Consider the following 18,854-nt stretch of genomic DNA (forward strand, 5'->3'; position numbering starts at 1 on the left):
CTCATCATCCTTTTTCTTGGATGGTTTGGGAGGAAAGGGCATGGGTTTCTGAACCCATGGTTCCCTTTCTTTACCATGCTTCCTAGCAGTGAAGTCGTTCTTATCGTATCTCCTATTCTTAGGTTGTGGGTTATCAAGATCAAATGGTTCAATCTCCACATCCTTATCATTGCTAGGTTGAGCATCAACATGAACATCACTATCGATATTATCATTAGGCTCATTATCATCACCAGATTGCGTTTCAGCATCAGAAACAGAGACATCGTTTGGACTCTCAGGTGTAACAGCAAATGGGTTGCTAGCGTGCAAGTACCTATCATCTTTCTTCTTTTTTCTAGGATGACTAGGTGCATAAGTGCTAACTCCTGGAGAATCTTGTTCAATTCTCTTAGGATGACCCTCAGGATACAAAGGTTCCTGGGTCATTCTACCGCCTCTAGTGATGACTCTGACAGAATTGTCATTCAACTCATTGAGCAAGTCATTTTGAGCCTTAAGAACTTGTTCTACTTGAGTGGTAACCATAGAGGCATCTTTATTCAAGAGCATAAGATCATTGACGTTTTTGTCCACACAAGCATTTAAATGACTAAGCATACGAGCATTCTGTTCCAATTGTCTGCTAACATAATCATTGAAACTCTGTTGTTTGGCAACAAAGTTATCAAATTCATCCACGCATAAGCTAGCAGGTTTGTCAAAAGGAATATCACTCTCATTGAATCTATGAAGAGAATTTACCTCTACTACCTGTATCGGGTTATCAAGACCATGGATCTCTTCGATAGGTGGTAGATTTTTGACATGTTCGGATTTAATGCCTTTCTCTTTCTTAGATTTCCTAGCTTCTTGCATATCTTTAGGATTGAGGAATAGGATACCTCTTTTCTTAGGAGTTGGCTTTGGAGGTGGTTCGGGAATAGTCCAAGCATTCTCATTGCACAACATATTATTCAATAGGATCTCAGCTTGTTCTACAGTTCGTTCCCTAAAAACCCAACCAGCACAACTATCTAGGTGGTCTCTAGAAGCATCGGTTAGTCCATTATAGAAGATATCAAGTATTTCATTCTTATCAAGAGAGTGATCAGGCAAAGCATTCGGTAGCCGGACAAGCCTCCCCCACGCTTGTGGGAGACTCTCTTCTTCAACTTGCGCAAAGTTGTATATTTCCTGCAAGGCAACTTGCTTCTTATGGGCAAGGAAATATTTTTCAGAGAAGTAGTAGATCATATCCTGGGGACTACGCACACAACCAGGAGAAAGAGAGGTGAACCAAGTCTTAGCATCATCCTTTAGCGAGAAAGGAAACAGCTTAAGGATATAGTAGTGGCGGATCTTTTCCTCACTCGTGAATAGGGTGGCAATATTGTGCAGTTTGGTAAGATGTGCTACAACTGTTTCAGACTCATAACCGTGAAAAGGATCAGATTCGACCAGAGTGATTTACTCAGGGTCGACACAGAATTCATAATCCTTATCGGTCACAAACATAGGTGAGGTACCAAACTTCGGGTCATATTTCATCCTAGCATTCAGAGATTTTCCTTTCCAGTTGCGCAGTAATTTCTCAACATCATAACTATCATTACAAGCAAGAAAGTCCTCAGCTATCTCTCCCTCCATAACATAACCCTCAGACATATCAGGCAATTGATATCAAGGAGAGCTAGTTCTAACAGGCAAAATAGCAGGTTCTACTTCAATAATCTCAGCAGTTTCAGAAGTATCATCACATCTAGCAGCAACTCTAGCAATTTGTGCATCAAGGAATGCACCTAGTGGCAAAGCAATATCAAGCATAGCATCATCACAAGTATCATGGATAGCAGAAATAGCATCATCAAGCACATGCGACATATCAAAATTTCTAGCACGAGGTGGTGTCGCAAACTTACTCATAACTAAAGGTGAATCAAGTGCACAGCTAGATGGCAGTTCCTTACCTGTCCTCGTAGTTGAGGGCAAGAATTTAGCTCTTGGATCTTTCGGATTCCTCATAGTGATCAGCAGACGTAAATCCCAAGTGACTCAGAGAATATAGCTATGCCTCCCCGGCAATGGCGCCAGAAAAAGGTCTTGATAACCCACAAGTGTAGGGGATCACAACAGTTTTGAAGGGTAGAGTATTCAACCCAAATTTGTTGATTCGACACAAGGGGAAGCCAGAGAATATTCTCAAGTATTAGAAGTTGAGTTGTCAATTCAACCACACCTGAAAGACTTAGTATCTGCAGCAAAGTATCAGTAGCAAGGTAATGTGATAGCAACAGTAGCAACAGTAACCAGTAGCAGCAAAGTGACATCAGTAGTAGCAAAGTAACAGTAGTAGCAGTGACAGCAGTAGCGACAAAGTAAAAGTAGTAGCAGTAACAGCAGTAGCGGCAAAGTAACGTAGCAAGGACCAGTAGGAAAAACTTGTAGGCATTGGATCAGTGATGGATGATTATGCCGGATGGTATTCATCATGGAACAGTTATAACACGGAGAGATATGTAACTAGCTCCAGTTCGTCAATATAATGTAGGCATGCATTCCGTATGTAGTCATACGTGCTTAGGGAAAAGAACTTGCATGCCATCTATTGTTCATCCCTCCCGTGGCAGCGGGGTCCTAATGGAAACTACGGGATATTAAGGTTCTCCTTTTAATAAAGAACCGGACCAACGCATTAACACTTAGTGAATACATGAACTCCTCATACTATGGTCATCTCCGGGAGTGGTTCCGGCTATTGTCACTCCGAGGTTGTTGGGTCATAACACATAGAAGGTGAGTACAACTTGCAACATAGGATCAAGAACGCACATATATTGACGAGAACATAATAGGTTCACATCTGAAATCATGGCACTCGGGCCCTAGTGACAAGCATTAAGCATAGCAAAGTAGTAGCAACATCAGTCTCACAACATAGTGGATACTAGGGATCAATCCCCATCAAAACTAACTGGATTACATGATAGATCTCATCCAACCCATCACCGTCCAGCAACCCTACGATTAGATTACTCAGGAACGGTGAAGAGCATCATGGAATTGGCGATGAAGGAAGGTTGGTGATGACGATGGCGACGATCTCCCCTCTCCGGAGCCCAGAACGGACTCCAGGTCTGCCCTCCAGAGGAAGAACAGGAGGTGAAGGCGCCTCCGTATCGTAAAACGCGATGAACTCTTCTCCTTGATTTTTTTTCTGGACGAAAGGGAATAAATAGAGCTGGAATTGGAGGCGGTGGAGCAACGTGGGCCCCACAAGCCTAGCAGGCACGACAAGGGGGGCCCGTGCCTGGTGGGCTTGTGGGCTCCACGCTCCACTTCTTCGGTTAATTCTTGCGCCAGTATTTTTTATATATTCCACAATAAATCCTCGTAAATTTCCAGGTCATTCCGAGAACTTTTATTTCTGCGCAAAAACAGCGTTAGTTCCATTCAAATCATGCAAACTAGAGTCCAAAACAAGGGCAAAAGAGTTTAGAAAAGTAGATACGACGGAGACGTATCAATGGAAACAACATGATGCGTGCCTCGCTAGCCCTTCTGTCACTGGGTAAGGTCACCGCACGGTATGAACCCAAAACCAAGCACGTCTCCCATTGCAAGAATTATATATCAAGTTGGCCAAACGAAACCCACAACTCCAAGAGAATTACAAGGATATGAAATCATGCATATAAGAGATCAGAAGAAAATCAAATAAGATTCATAGATAATATGATCATAAATCCACAATTCATCGGATCTCGACAAACACACCGCAAAAGAAGATTACATCGGATAAATCTCCATGAAGATCATGGAGAACTTTGTATTGAAGATCCAAGAGAGAGAAGAAGCCATCTAGCTACTAGCTATGGACCCGAAGGTCTATGGTGAACTACTCACACATCATCGGAGAGGCAATGGTGTTGATGAAGAAGCCATGTGTGTCCGAATCCCCCCTCCGATAGGGCACCAGAACGTGCCCCAGATGGGATCTTGCGGAGACAGAAGCTTGCGGTGGCGGAAAAGTATTTTTGTTGCTTGATACGTCTCAAACGTATGTATAATTTTTGGTGGTTTCACGCTGTTATCTTGTCAACTTTCGATGTTTTGTTTACCTTTTATATCTTTTTTGGGACTAACTTATTAACTCAGTGCCAGGTGTTAGTTCCTGTTTTTTGTGTGTTTTTGACTCTTTTCAGATCTGGTTTTGGAACGGAGTCCGAACGGAATAAAATCCCCGAAATAAATTTTTCCAGAACGGAAGAAGATCGGGAGGCTTGAGGGCCAAGCAAGTGGGCCCACAGGGGGCCCACAAGCCCTGTTGCCGCGGCCAGGGGGAGGCCGCGACAACCAAGCTTGTGCCCCCCTGGCGCTCCCCTGCCCTAGGTCTTTGGCCTATAAATTCCCTAAAAATCCAAAACATCCACGAAAACACTTTTCCGCCGCCGCAAGCTTCCGTTTCCGCGAGATCTCATCTGGAGACCCTTCCCGGTGCCCTGCCGGAGGGGACTTTGGAGTTGGAGGGCTTCTTCATCAACATCATCGCCCCTCCAATGACTCGTGAGTATTTCACTTCAGACCTACGGGTCCGTAGTTAGTAGCTAGATGGCTTCTTCTCTCTCTTGGATCTTCAATACAAAGTTCTCCATGATCTTCATGGAAATCTATCTGATGTAATCCTCTTTGGCGGTGTGTTTGTCGAGATCCGATGAATTGTGGATTTGTGATCAGATTATCTATGATTTATATTTGAATCTTTGCTGATTTCTTATATGCATGATTTGATATCCTTGTAAGTCTCTCCGAGTCTTGGGTTTTTTTTGGCCAACTAGATCTATGATTCTTGCAATGGGAGAAGTGCTTGGTTTTGGGTTCATACTGTGTGGTGACCTTTCCCAGTGACAGAAGGGGCAGAAAGGCACACATCATGTTGTTGCCATCAAGGGTAACAAGATGGGCTTTTATCGTAGATATGAGATTGTCCATCTATATCATGTCATCTTTCTTAAGGCGTTACTCTGTTCTCTTGAACTTAATACACTAGATGCATGCTGGATAGCGGTCGACATGTGGAGTAATAGTAGTAGATGCAGAAAGTATCGGTCTACTTGTTTTGGACGTGATGCATATAGATATAATCATTGCCATAGATAACGTCACGACTTTGACCGGTTCTATCAATTGCTCGACAGTAATTCGGTCACCCACCGTCTACTTGCTTTCATGAGAGAAGCCACTAGTGAACACTATGGCCCCCGGGTCTATTCACACCTATCCTTTCTACTTTCGCTTTTACTTTGCTTGTTTACTTTGTTGTTTTCATTTCTCACTTGGCAAACAATCTATAAGGGATTGGCAACCCCTTCATAGCATTGGGTGCAAGCTCTTTGTGTTTGTGCAGGTACTTGTGATAATCCTTCACTGGATCGATACCTTGGTTCTCAAAACTGAGGGAAATACTTACCACCGTTGTGCTACATCACCCTTTCCGCTTCGAGGGAACACCAACGCAAGGCTCCAAGGCCACGGGTAAATCCTTTGCATATTTGCCAAGGAATTCCCTAAAGGAGTAGCCGTAGCAGAAGGATTCCTGGTGCCGTTGCTGAGGAGTATCAAGACAAGAATAGTCTCCCGTCAGCACGCTTGTTTCTGGCGCCGTTGGAAGGTCTTTTGTTGCATCAGCATGGCTCTCCTCCGTGGTTTCAGATTTTTCGGGGATTTATAGGCGGAAGAAGTAGGGCAAAGGAGCCAAGGGGGGGCACAAGCCTACTAGGCGCGGCCCCCCAGGCCGCGGCTAGGGGGCTTGTGGCCTCCCATGTGCCCTTTGCCTTGGTTCCCAAGCTCCCTGCGTATCTTCTGTTCCGGAAAAAATCTTTTCGGAGGTTTTATTCCGATTGGACACCGTTTAATATTCTCCTTTGAAAATGGTCAAAAACAAGGAAAAACAGGAACTGGCACTTGGCACTGAGTTAAAAATGTTGTCCCAAAAAGGATATAAAAATGCATACAAAGCTTCCAAAGTTGACAAGATAATAGCATGAAACCATCAAAAATTATAGATACGTTGGAGACGTATCAGGTCCTAATGGAAACTGAGGGATATTAAGGTCTCCTTTTAATAGAGAACCGAAACAAAGCATTAGCACAAAGTAAATACATGAACTCCTCATACTATGGTCATCTCCGGGAGTGGCTCCGGCTATTGTCACTCCGGGGTTGCCGGGTCATAACACATAGTAGGTGACTACAACTTGCAAGATAAGATCAAGAACACACATATATTGATGAAAACATAATAGGTTCAGATCTGAAATCATGGCACTCGAGCCCTAGTGACAAGCATTAAGCATAGCAAAGTAGTAGCAACATCAATCTTAGAACATAGTGGATACTAGGGATCAAACCCCATCAAAACTAACTCAATTACATGATATATCTCATCTAACCCATCACCATCCAGCAAGCCTACGATGAGATTACTATCGAACGATGAAGAGCATCATGGAATTGGCGATGAAGGATAGTTGGTGATGAGGACGGCGTCGATTTCCCCTCTCCGGAGCCTAGAACGGACTCCAGATCTGCCTTCCCGAGGAAGAACAGGTGGTGGCGGCGGCTCTGTGTCGTGAAACGCGATGAACTCTTCTCCCCTAATATTTCCTGGGCGAGAGAGACATTATAGAGTTGGAGTTAGAGGCTGCGGAGCTACATGGGCCCCACAAGCCTGCCAGGCGCGCCCCCCTGGGGCGCGCCTCCTGGGCTTGTGGGACCCAGGCTCCGTGTCTTCAGGTAATTCTTGCACCAGTATTTTTTATATATTCCACAAAAAATCCTCGTAAGTTTCCAGGTCATTCCAAGAACTTTTATTTCTGCACAAAAACAACACCATGGCAATTCTGCTGAAAACAACGTTAGTCCGGGTTAGTTCCATTCAAATCATGCAAATTAGAGTCTAAAACAAGGGCAAAAGAGTTTGGAAAAGTAGATACGATGGAGACGTATCAGCTGGCAAAGTCGACAAAAGTATATTGGATATACATGATATTGATGTGTACTTTACTAGTACTCGTACTAGCACCTGGGTATTAGATTCCGGTTCGGTTGCTAAGTGTTAGTAACTCAAAATAAAAGCTACGGAATAAACAGAGACTAGCTAAAGGCGAGGTGACGATGTGTGTTGGAAATGTTTCCAAGGTTGAGATGATCAAACATCTCACGCTCCCTCTACCATCGAGATTAGTGTCAAACCTAAATAATTGTTATTTGGTGTTTGCGTTGAGCATAGACATGATTGGATTATGTTAATGGCAAATACGATTATTCATCTAAAGAGAATAATGGTTATTCTGTTTACTTGAATGATACCTTAAATGGTCTTGCACCTAGAATGAATGGTTTATTAAATCTCGATCGTAGTGATACACATGTTCATAATATTGTTGCCAAAAGATACAAATTAGTAATGATAGTACCACTTACTTGTGGCACTGCTGCTTCAGTCATATTGGTATAAAATGCATGAAGAAACTCCATGCTGATGGAGCTTTGTACTCACTCATTCTTGAAACGTTTGAGACATGCAAACCATGCCTGTTGGTATAAACGCATGAAGAAACTCCATGCGGATGGATCGTTTGACTCACTTGATTTTTGAATCACTTGAGACATGCAAATCATACCACATGGGCAAGATGACTGAAGACCTCTTTTTCCAGTGAGATGGAACAAGAATGTAACTTGTTGGAAGTAATACATTTTGATGTGTGTAGTCCGATGAGTTATGAGGAACGTAGTGGATATCATTATGTTCATAGTTCACAAAGGATTTGAGTAGATACCACTAGAGGAATGAGGTAATTTGCCGTGTGTTAAGATCTTTGCCGTCAGCTTTTCTTCGTGGATGACGGCAAAGAGCACTTTTGCCGTCAGCTGCTCATGGCAAAGAATGACTGCCGGTGTAAGCATATTTTGTCGTCTATAATAAAAATTGCAGACGGCAAAATTATTTTGCCGTCTGTAAAAATAAACGGATGACAGCAAAGACATAATTTGCTGTCTGTAATAGAAACTGATGACGGCAAAGAAGAAGCACAGCACACAGATCAATCACGCGGATCAACGACGTGGCAAGATCTGAGACACACCAACCTATCCCATCCCACCACGCATGGACGTGGGTGGAAAAATATTTTGCCGCCTGTAAAAATAACGGCAAAGATATATTTTGCCGTCTGTAAAAATAACTCATGACGTCAAAGAAGAAGCACAGCACACACATCGATCACGCGGATCGATGACGTGGCAGTATCCGCACCACACCTTCTGGCATCCACCACACCCTCAGTTCCCACCCCACCGACGCACATCCCACCACGCCACGTCTTCATCTCTTCTCTCCCCCCAGCAGCCACGATCTGCCACCCCCGTGCCCCCACCCCCCGCTCCCACCACCACCCACCCCTGCCTCCGACGCCCAACCACCCCTCCCTCCGGCACCTCACCGCCCACCCCTACCTCCCGCGCCTCACCACCCACCCACTGGAGCAGCTCACCGGCAGCGACGCCCCCACCCCTGCGCCCACCACCACCCAGCGCGTCAGATCCATCGATTCGGCCCCGGATCCAGCGACCTCAGCAGCTCCCCGACGCCACCACAGCTCGCCTCTCATGCGACCCCGCCTCCTTCCAGTGCCTCCATCATCTCGGCCGTGGGGTGGCCGGCCCCGGATTCGATGAGATCTGTGCGGCGCGGCTGCAGGAGTCAGATGGGGTGCCCAAGGAGCTACTCTCCGCCTGCTGGCCCTGCACCCGCCGCCTGCTGGCCCCTCACCCGCAGCCTGCTGGCCTTGTTCGATGATGTGTTGCGTCCCTGCAGTGGAGAAGAAGCCAAGGGACCTGATTGCTTTTTTACCTTTAGTTCCAGGGTGCTTTATGTAATACGCGAGGACTGCTTTAGGAGTTGTGCTAATGTCAAGGTCCTTTGTGTAAATTTATATCCACTTGTTCGTTGATGTAGTTTCCACGCCCTTTTGTGCCATTTTGGTTTAGTGAGCGATGATGGACTATGTATGTCTTATAAAATCCGCTCGTAAAAGATTCTATCTATACCTTTGACCAGATCTGCACCTGACTGTTTTTATATTTTTATAAAAAAGAAAATTGATTTGCCGTCTGGTATTGATAACAACTGACGGCAAACCTGTAATCTTTGCCGTCTTGCATTCCGGTTCGGATGACGGCAAAGAGTTAACACCGCCCGGGTGGTTCTGTTAGGTTTTTTGCCGTCTACCTCATAATAGCTAACGGCAAACCATTTTCACCGACGGCAGATTTTTTGCCGTCTGCTCAAAAATATGCTGACGGCAGAAATTACCCTTTGCGGGCACATGGGTTGACGACATTTTTTGCCGTCATGGGCTGACGGCAAATTTTTTGCCGTATGTAATTCTCTCTTTGCCGTCTATAGCATCCTGACGGCAAAATGCCTGATTCCTGTAGTGTACTAGTGTATTTACTTGATGAAACACAGGTTTGAATTATTGAAAAAGGTTCAAGTAATTTTAGAGTGAAGTTGAAGATCATCGTGACAAGAGGATAATATGCCTACAATGTGATCGTGGAGGTAATCATATATATCTAAGTTACGAGTTTGGTAAACATTTAAGGCAAGGTGAAAATTGTTTCACGTGAAAAATGTTTCACAACTCATGCCACCTGGAACACCATAGTCTGATGGTGTGTCCTTATGTCATAATCGTGCACTATTAGATATAGTGCATACTATGATATTTCTTATCAAATTACCACTATCGTTTATGGGTTAGGCATTAGAGACAACCGCATTCACTTTAAATAGGGAACCACTCAATTTCGTTGAGATGACACCGTGTGAACTATGGTTTAGAGAAAACTAAGCTGTCATTTCTTAAGAGTTTGGGGCTGTGATGCTTATGTGAAAGAGTTTCAGCCGGATAAGTTCAAACCCAAAGCAGATAAATGCATCTTCATAGGACACCCAAAATAGTTGGGTATACCTCCTATCTCAGATCCAGAAGCAAAAGTGTTTGTTTCTAGAAACGGGTCCTTTCTCGAGGAAAGGTTTCTCTCGAAAGAGTTGAGTGGGAGTATGGTGGATACTTGATGAGGTTATTGAACCATCGCTTCAACCAGTGTATGGCAGGGCGCAGGAAGTTGTTCCTGTGGCGCCTACACCAATTGAAGTGGAAGCTTATGATAGTGATCATGAGGTTTCAGATCAATTTACTGCCAAAACCCTCATAGGCAGACAAGGACGCGTACTACTACAGAGTGGTACGGTAATCATGTCTTAGAGGTCATGTTATTGGACAACAATGAACCTACGAGATATGGAGAAGCGATGGTGGGCCCGGATTCCGATAAATGGCTGGAAGCCATGAAATCCGAGAGAGGATCCATGTATGAAAAACAAAGTATAGACTTTGGAAGAATCACTTGATGGTCATAAGACTATTAACTGTGAATGGATCTTTAAAAGGAAGACACACGATGATGGTGAAAAGTCAACATTAAGAAAGCTCGACTTGTCGCAGAGGTGTTTTTGACAAAGTTCAAAGAGTTGACTACGATGAGACTTTCTCACTCGTAGCGATGTTGAAAGTCTGTTGAAATTATGTTAGCAGTTGCTGCATTATTTATGAAATATTGCAGATAGGATGTCAAAATATTGTTTCCTCTACGGTTTCCTTGAGGAAAGGTTGTACGTGATACAACCAAAAGATTTTGTCGATCCTAAAGGGTGCTAACAAGTACGCAAAGCTCCAGCGATCCTTCTATGGACTAGAGCAAGCATGTGGGAGTTGGAATATACACTTTGATGAGGTGATCAAAGTTTTTGGTTTTATAAAGGGTATGAGAAACTTGTATTTCCAAAGAAGTGAGTGGGAGCACTATAGAATTTCTGATGAATATATGTGGTTGACATATTGTTGATCGGAAATAATGTAGAAATTATGGAAAGCATCAAGGGTTGTTTGAAAGGAGTTTTTCAAAGGAAAACCTGGATTAAGCTACTTGAGAGTTGAGCATCAAGATCTATAAAGATAGATCAAAGTGCTTAATGGAACTTTCAACGAAATGCATGCCTTGACAAGTTTTTGAAGGAGTTCAAAATAGATCAGCAAAGAAGGAGTTCTTGGCTATGTTGTAAGCTGTAAATTTGAGTAGGACTCGAAGCCCGACTACGGCATAAGAAAGAGAAAGGACGAATGTCGTCCCCTATGCATCAACTGTAGGCTCTATAAGTACGTTATGTTGCGTACCGCAACTAAAGCGTGCCTTGCCTTGAGTCAGTCATGGGGTACAAGAGTGATCTAGGAATGGATCACTGGACAGCGGTCGAAGTTATTCTTAGTAACTAATGGACTAAGGAATTTTTCTCAATTATGGAGGTGATTAAAGAGTTCGTCGTAAAGGAGTTACGTCGATGCAAGCTTTGTCACTAATCCGGATGACTATGAGTAGTAAACCGGATTCGTATAGTGGAGCAATCATTTGGAATGGTTCCAAATGGGGCATAGTAGCATCTATAGAATGACGTAGAGATTTGCAAAGCACACACGGATCTGAAAGGTTCAGACCCGTTGACTATAAACCTCTCTCACAAGCAAGACATGATCGAACCCAGAACTGTATGGGTTTTGTATTCATTGCAATTACATACTGATGTGAACTAGATTATTGACTCTAGTGCAAGTGGGAGACTGTTGGAAATATGCCCTAGAGGCAATATAAATTGGTTATTATTATATTTCCTAGTTCATGATAATTATCTATTATTCATGCTATAATTGTATTCAATGTTCAAGAAATCGGTAACTGGTAACTGCTCGGTCGGCTTGGGAGTAGCGATTAATCAGTGAATCGGCCTATTAACTGGATTAATCGGTAGATTAAATAGAAACTCGTCAACTTATATCTAGACTTTTTATGTATTATACCATAATTCCACACGCCTAGTTATGTAATATACCAAAATATTCTATTGTAGGCATATAAAAATTCACAAGAGTTAAAATTAATAATCGTCATACATCCAAATATATATATCTAAAAATTCAAAATTATCAATTAAACATTTAAAGTTATCCATATACGTACTAACATACATCACACGATATACTACAGATAAAAACCAAAACCAACAGTTCCATCTACCCATCTACAAAATTGTAATTCCTAATCTGCAAATATATGAATCTGAATTCTCCACTAATATAGGAGGAAAGATAGTAGTGCCTTGCCTACTGGTGAAGCCATTGAGGAAGAGAATGGGAAGCATCCCATGAGAGAGGATGGGGAGTGGCCATGGGGGGGTGGGACCCATGCACGCGACCAGAATGGCGGATCAACTAGATCTTGCAGGAGTAGTGTGGTGACTCGCACTCGCGAGGACACGACTAGCCACCAGCCAAGTTAGGAGTGGATGAAAGGAGCATGATGAAGCGGGAGGAGGTCCAAACCCTAGGTATTTAGTAGCAAGAGGGGGTGGCAGGAGTTATGTGCCAAAATTTTGGGATTCGTTTGCCCACTAGTTAATGGGCCAGTAGTGATTAATCGGTCTGGCAACTGAATAATCGGTATAACAAGTGATTAATCGGTCTAACTGGCCAATTAATCGGCATGGCAAGTTAACACGATGAATAGGTGTTATTCAATTCGGTCACCCTAAGAGTAGCGATTAACTGGCAAGTTAACTCGTAAATCGGATGAATTCTTGAACAGTGATTGTATTAACCAGAAACCGTAATACATGTGTGAATACATAGATCACAATGTGTCCCTAGTAAGCCTCTAGTTGGCTAGCTCGTTGATCAATAGATGATCATGGTTTGTTGATCATGGACATTGGATGAGATTGATAACGGGATCACATCATTAGGGAATGATGTGATGGACAAGAACCAATCCTAAGCATAGCACCAGATCGTGTTGTTCGTCTTCTAAAGCTTTTCTAATGTCAAATATCTTTTCCTTAGACCGTGAGATTATGCAACTCCCGGATACCGTAGGAGTGTTTCGGGTGTACCAAACGTCACAACGCAACTGGGTGATTATAAAGGTGCACTACGGGTATCTCCGAAAGTGTGTGTTGAGTTGTACGAATCGAGACCGGGATTTGTCACTCCGTGTGACGGAGAGGTATCTGTGGGTCCACTTGGTAATCCATCATCATATTGAGCTCAGTGTGACTAGGGAGTTAGCCACGGGATGATATGTTATGGAATGAGTAAATAGACTTGCCGGTAACAAGATTGAACAAGGTATAGGGATACCGACGATCGAATCTCGGGCAAGTATCATACCGATAGACAAAGGGAATTGCATACGGGACTGATTGAATCCTTGACATCGTGGTTCATCCGATGAGATCATAGTGGAACATGTGGGAACCAACATGGATATCCAGACCCCGCTGTTGGTTATTGGCCGGAGAGATGTCTCGGTCATGTCTCCATGTCTCCCGAACCCATAGGGTCTACACACTTAAGGTTCGATGACGCCAGGGTTATAGGGAAATAGTGTACGAGGTTACCGAAGGTTGTTCGGAGTCCCGGATGAGATCTCGGACGTCACGAGGAGCTCCGGAATGGTCCGGATGTAAAGAATTATATATAGGAAGTTAGGATTTGGTCGCCGGAATTGTATCGGGCGACACCGGTAATGTACCGGGACCACCGGAAGGATTCCGGGGGTCCACCGGGAGTGGCCACCAGCCCCAAAGGCTAGCATGGGCCAAAAGGTGGAAGGGAACCATCCAAGTGTGGTCTGGTACGCCTCCTACCTAGGCCCAAGGCGCCACAAGAGAGGGAAGGGGGGAAACCCTAGTGCAGATGGGCCTAAGGCCCACATGGGGTGCGCCACCCCCCTCTCCATTGCCCTAGCCACCACCTCCCACGCCAGATGGGGCTGCCGCATCCCTTGGGGGTGGGAACCCTAAGGGGTGCACCCCCTCCCTCTTCCCCTATATATAGTGGAGATTTTGGCTGATTTGAGACACACGAAATCCCTCTCTCGGCGCAGCCCTGCTTCTCCTCTTTCTCCTCTTCCGCGGTGCTTGGCGAAGCCATGTCGGAATACCTCGTAACTCTACCGCCACCACGACGTTGCACTGCCGGAGATCTCCCTCAACCTCTCCCTCCTACTTGCTGGATCAAGGCGTGGGAGACGTCACCGGGCTGTACGTGTGTTGAACGCAGAGGTGTCGTGATTCGGCACATAGATCGGAACCGACCGCGATCTGAATCGCTGCGAGTACGACTCCATTGACCGCGTTCATAGTAACGCTTCCGCTTAGCAATCTTCAAAGGTATGAAGATGCTCTTCCCTCTTGCTCATTGTTGATCTCTCCATAGATAGATCCTTGTATGGCGTAGGAAATTTTTGAATATACTATGTTCCCCAACAGTTGCTTCCATGTGACAACATGGGTTCCTTGTTATATCACTATATTAATACTATTTAATTTAATGCACATATATACTTGGTAAAAGGTGGAAGGCTTGGGCTTTCTAGCCTGGTGTTTTGTTCCATCTTTGTCGCCTTAGTTTCGGCTATCGGTGTTATGTTCCATAAATGAGCGCTCCTAACATGCTTGGGGTTGTTATGGGGACCCCCTAGATTCTCGTTTTTGGATAAAGCTCGTCTGGCAAGGCCCCACATTGGTACTTTATTTTTCCAACATAATAATTCTGTTAATACTGAAAACATAGGGCGTCATGAACCCGAGGAGTAATTCATCATAATACAGGGAGGGCCGGTGCTGATGGTGCTGGTCCAAAACAAAGCATTGTGCAGGGCCAACCCGGGGCAACTCGGGTGATGTCTATCAGGCCGTGTACACTAGCTTATCCGTCGTGTCCTGAGAACGAGATATGCGACTCCCATTGGGATCGTTGACACGTCGGGCGGCCTTGCTGGACTTGTTTTACCTTTTTCGAGTGTCTTGTGCAAGGGATTCCGAGGATGCTTTGGGTTATCTCGAGGTTGAGGTTTTCCAATAGGAACCCGAGGAGATCACGGGTTACCCTGATCGAGGTCATTCCGTCACAGCGTGTGGTAGTTTGTGATGGACTAGTTGGAGCACCCCTGCAGGGTTAAATATTTCGGAAAGCCGTGCCCACGGTTATGTGGCAACATGGAAACTTTGCTTAACATCCGGTTCTAGATAACTTCAAGTAACTTAATTAAAATATGCCAACTGAGTGCGTAACCGTGATTGTCTCTTTCGTTAGCTCCTTCTCCGACCGAGGACACGGTGGGGTTATGTCTGACGTAAGTAGGTATTCAGGATCATTCAGTTGATCATCAATAGTTCACGTCCGTTATGTGTAGATCATCCCCCTCTTTTATTCTTGTACTTGTAAGTTAGCCACCTCAAATAATGCCTAGTCGCTTGCTGCAGCCTCACCACTTAACCATACCTGACCCATTAAGCTTTGCTAGTCTTGATACATTTGGTAATGAGATTGCTGAGTCCCCTCTGGCTCACAGATTACTACAACACCAGTTGCAGGTACAGGTAAAGAGTTATTTGACGCGACCTCGTTGATTGTTCATTTGGAGTTTCTTATTCTTCTTCATCATCGATCTAGGATGGGTTCCAGGACGGCAGCCTGGGATAGCAAGGATGGACGTCGTTCTTTTATCATTTGGTTTTGTCTATAGACGGACCCTGCTCTTCATCATGATGATTGTATGAATTGTTGGGGAACGTTGCATGGGAAACAAAAAAATTCCTACGCACACGAAGACCTATCATAGTGATGTACATCTATGAGAGGATATAAGATCTACGTACCCTTGTAGATCGCTAAGCGAGAAGCGTTAAGAAATGCGGTTGATGTACTGGTACAGCTTCGTGATACAAATCACCGTCGTCCCACGATCCGTCCCACGAATGGTTCCGATCTAGCGCCGAACGAACGACACCTCCACATTCAGCACACATACAACTCGATGATGATCTCGGCCTTCTTGATCCAGCAAGCAAGACGGAGAAGTAGATGAGTTCTCCGGCAGCGTGACGGCGCTCCGGTGGTGATGATGATCTACTCCTGCAGGGCTCCGATCTAGAGGTAAAACTATGTGGAATAGGCTAGAGTTGCACGTGACAAAGTTGTGTCTCAAAATGATTTAAACCACCAATATATATAGGAGGAGGGGACGGGCTAGCCTTGGGGCACAAGGGCCCCAAGGGTGCGCCGGCCGAAGGGTGGAGGACTCCTCCAATTCGGTTTGGGAAGGAGGAGTCCTCCTCTTCCTTCCCACCTCCCTCTTTCCTTTTTTTTCTTTCCTTTGGTAATTTTGCTTGTGGCGCCATAGCCCTCTTGGGCTGACTCCACCAGCCCACTAAGGACATGGTGCGCCACCCTAAGGCCATGGGCTCACTCCCGGGTGGGTGGGCCCCTCGCGGTAAACACCCGGAACCCATTCGTCACTCCAGCTACACTTCCGGTAATGCCCGACACTTTTCGGTGACCAAATGAAACCATCCTATATATCAATCTTCGTTTCCGGACCATTCCAGAAACCCTCGTGACGCCCGTGATCTCATCCGAGACTCCGAACAACATTCGGTAACCACACATATAACTCAACTATACTAAAACATCATCGAACCTTAAGTGTGCAAACCCTGCGGGTTCGAGAACTATGTAGACATGATCCGAGACACTCCTCGGTCAATATCCAATAGCGGGACCTGGATGCCCTTATTGGATCCTACATATTCTCCGAACATCTTATCGGTTGAACCTCAGTGCCAAGGATTCATATAATCCCGTATGTCATTCCCTTTGTCCTTCGGTATGTTACTTGCCCGAGATTCGATCGTGGGTATCCGCATACCTATTTCAATCTCATTACCGGCAATTCTCTTTACTTGTTCTGTAATACAAGATCCCGTGACTTACACTTAGTCACATTGCTTGCAAGGCTTGTGTGTGATGTTGTATTACCGAGTGGGCCCCGAGATACCTCTCCGTCACACGGAGTGACAAATCCCAGTCTTGATCCATACCAACTCAACGGACACCGTCGGAGATACATGTAGAGCACCTTTATAGTCACCCAGTTACGTTGCGACGTTTGATACACACGAGGTATTCCTCCGGTGCCAGTGAGTTATATGATCTCTGTTGGGGAACGTCGCATGGGAAACAAAAAATTTCCTACGCGCACGAAGACCTATCATGGTGATGTCCATCTACGAGAGGGGATTTCCGATCTACGTACCCTTGTAGATCGCACAGCAGAAGCGTTAGTGAACGCGGTTGATGTAGTGGAACGTCCTCACGTCCCTTGATCCGCCCCGCGAACCGTCCCACGAACCGTCCCGCGATCCGTCCCACGGTCTAGTGTCGAACGGACGGCACCTCCGCGTTCAGCACACGTACAGCTCGACGATGATCTCGGCCTTCTTGATCCAGCAAGAGAGACGGAGAGGTAGATGAGTTCTCCGGCAGCGTGACGGCGCTCCGTACGTTGGTGGTGATCTAATCTCAGCAGGGCTCCGCCCGAGCTCCGTAGAAATGCGATCTAGAGGTAAAACCGTGGAGGTATGTGGTCGGGCTGCCTTGAAAAAGTTGTCTCAAATCAGACCTAATAGCTCCATATATATAGGAGGACGGAGGGGAGGCTTGCCTTGAGGCTCAAGGAGCCCCAAGGGCTGCGCACCAAGGGGAGGAGGAGTCCTCCTCCAATCCTAGTCCAACTAGGATTGGAAGGTGGAGTCCTTCTCTCCCTTCCCACCTTTTTTTTTCTTTTCTCTTTGATTTTCTATCTACGACGCATAGGGCCTTCTTGGGCTGTCCCACCAGCCCACCAAGGGCTGGTGCGCCACCCCCAAGGCCTATGGGCTTCCCCGGGGTGGGCTGCCCCCCCCCCCCCCCCCCCCCGTTGAACACCCGGAACCCATTCGTCATTCCCGGTACATTCCCGGTAACTCCGAAAACCTTCCGGTAATCAAATGAGGTCATCCTATATATCAATCTTCGTTTCCGAACCATTCCGGAAAACCTCTTGACGTCCGTGATCTCATCCGGGACTCCGAACAACATTCAGTAACCAACCATATAACTCAAATACGCATAAAACAACGTTGAACCTTAAGTGTGCAGACCCTGCGGGTTCGAGAACAATGTAGACATGACCCTAGTGACTCCTCGGTCAATATCCAATAGCGGGACCTGGATGCCCATATTGGATCCCACATATTCTACAAAGATCTTATCGTTTGAACCTCAGTGCCAGGGATTCATACAATCCCGTATGTCATTCCCTTTGTCCTTCGGTATGTTACTTGCCCGAGATTCGATCGTCAGTATCCGCATACCTATTTCAATCTCGTTTACCGGCAAGTCTCTTTACTCGTTCTGTAATACAAGATCCCACAACTTACACTAAGTTACATTGCTTGCAAGGCTTGTGTGTGATGTTGTATTACCGAGTGGGCCCCAAGATACCTCTCCGTCACACGGAGTGACAAATCCCAGTCTCGATCCATACTAACTCAACGAACACCTTCGGAGATACCTGTAGAGCATCTTTATAGTAACCCAGTTACGTTGCAATGTTTGATACACACAAAGCATTCCTACGGTGTCAGTGAGTTATATGATCTCATGGTCATAGGAACAAATACTTGACACGCAGAAAACAGTAGCAACAAAATGACACGATCAACATGCTACGTCTATTAGTTTGGGTCTAGTCCATCACGTGATTCTCCTAATGACGTGATCCAGTTATCAAGCAACAACACCTTGTACATAGTCAGAAGACCCTGACTATCTTTGATCAACTGGCTAGCCAACTAGAGGTTTGCTAGG

This window comes from Hordeum vulgare, chromosome 5H (genome assembly GCF_904849725.1).
Source record: "Hordeum vulgare subsp. vulgare chromosome 5H, MorexV3_pseudomolecules_assembly, whole genome shotgun sequence".
NCBI lineage: Eukaryota > Viridiplantae > Streptophyta > Magnoliopsida > Poales > Poaceae > Hordeum > Hordeum vulgare.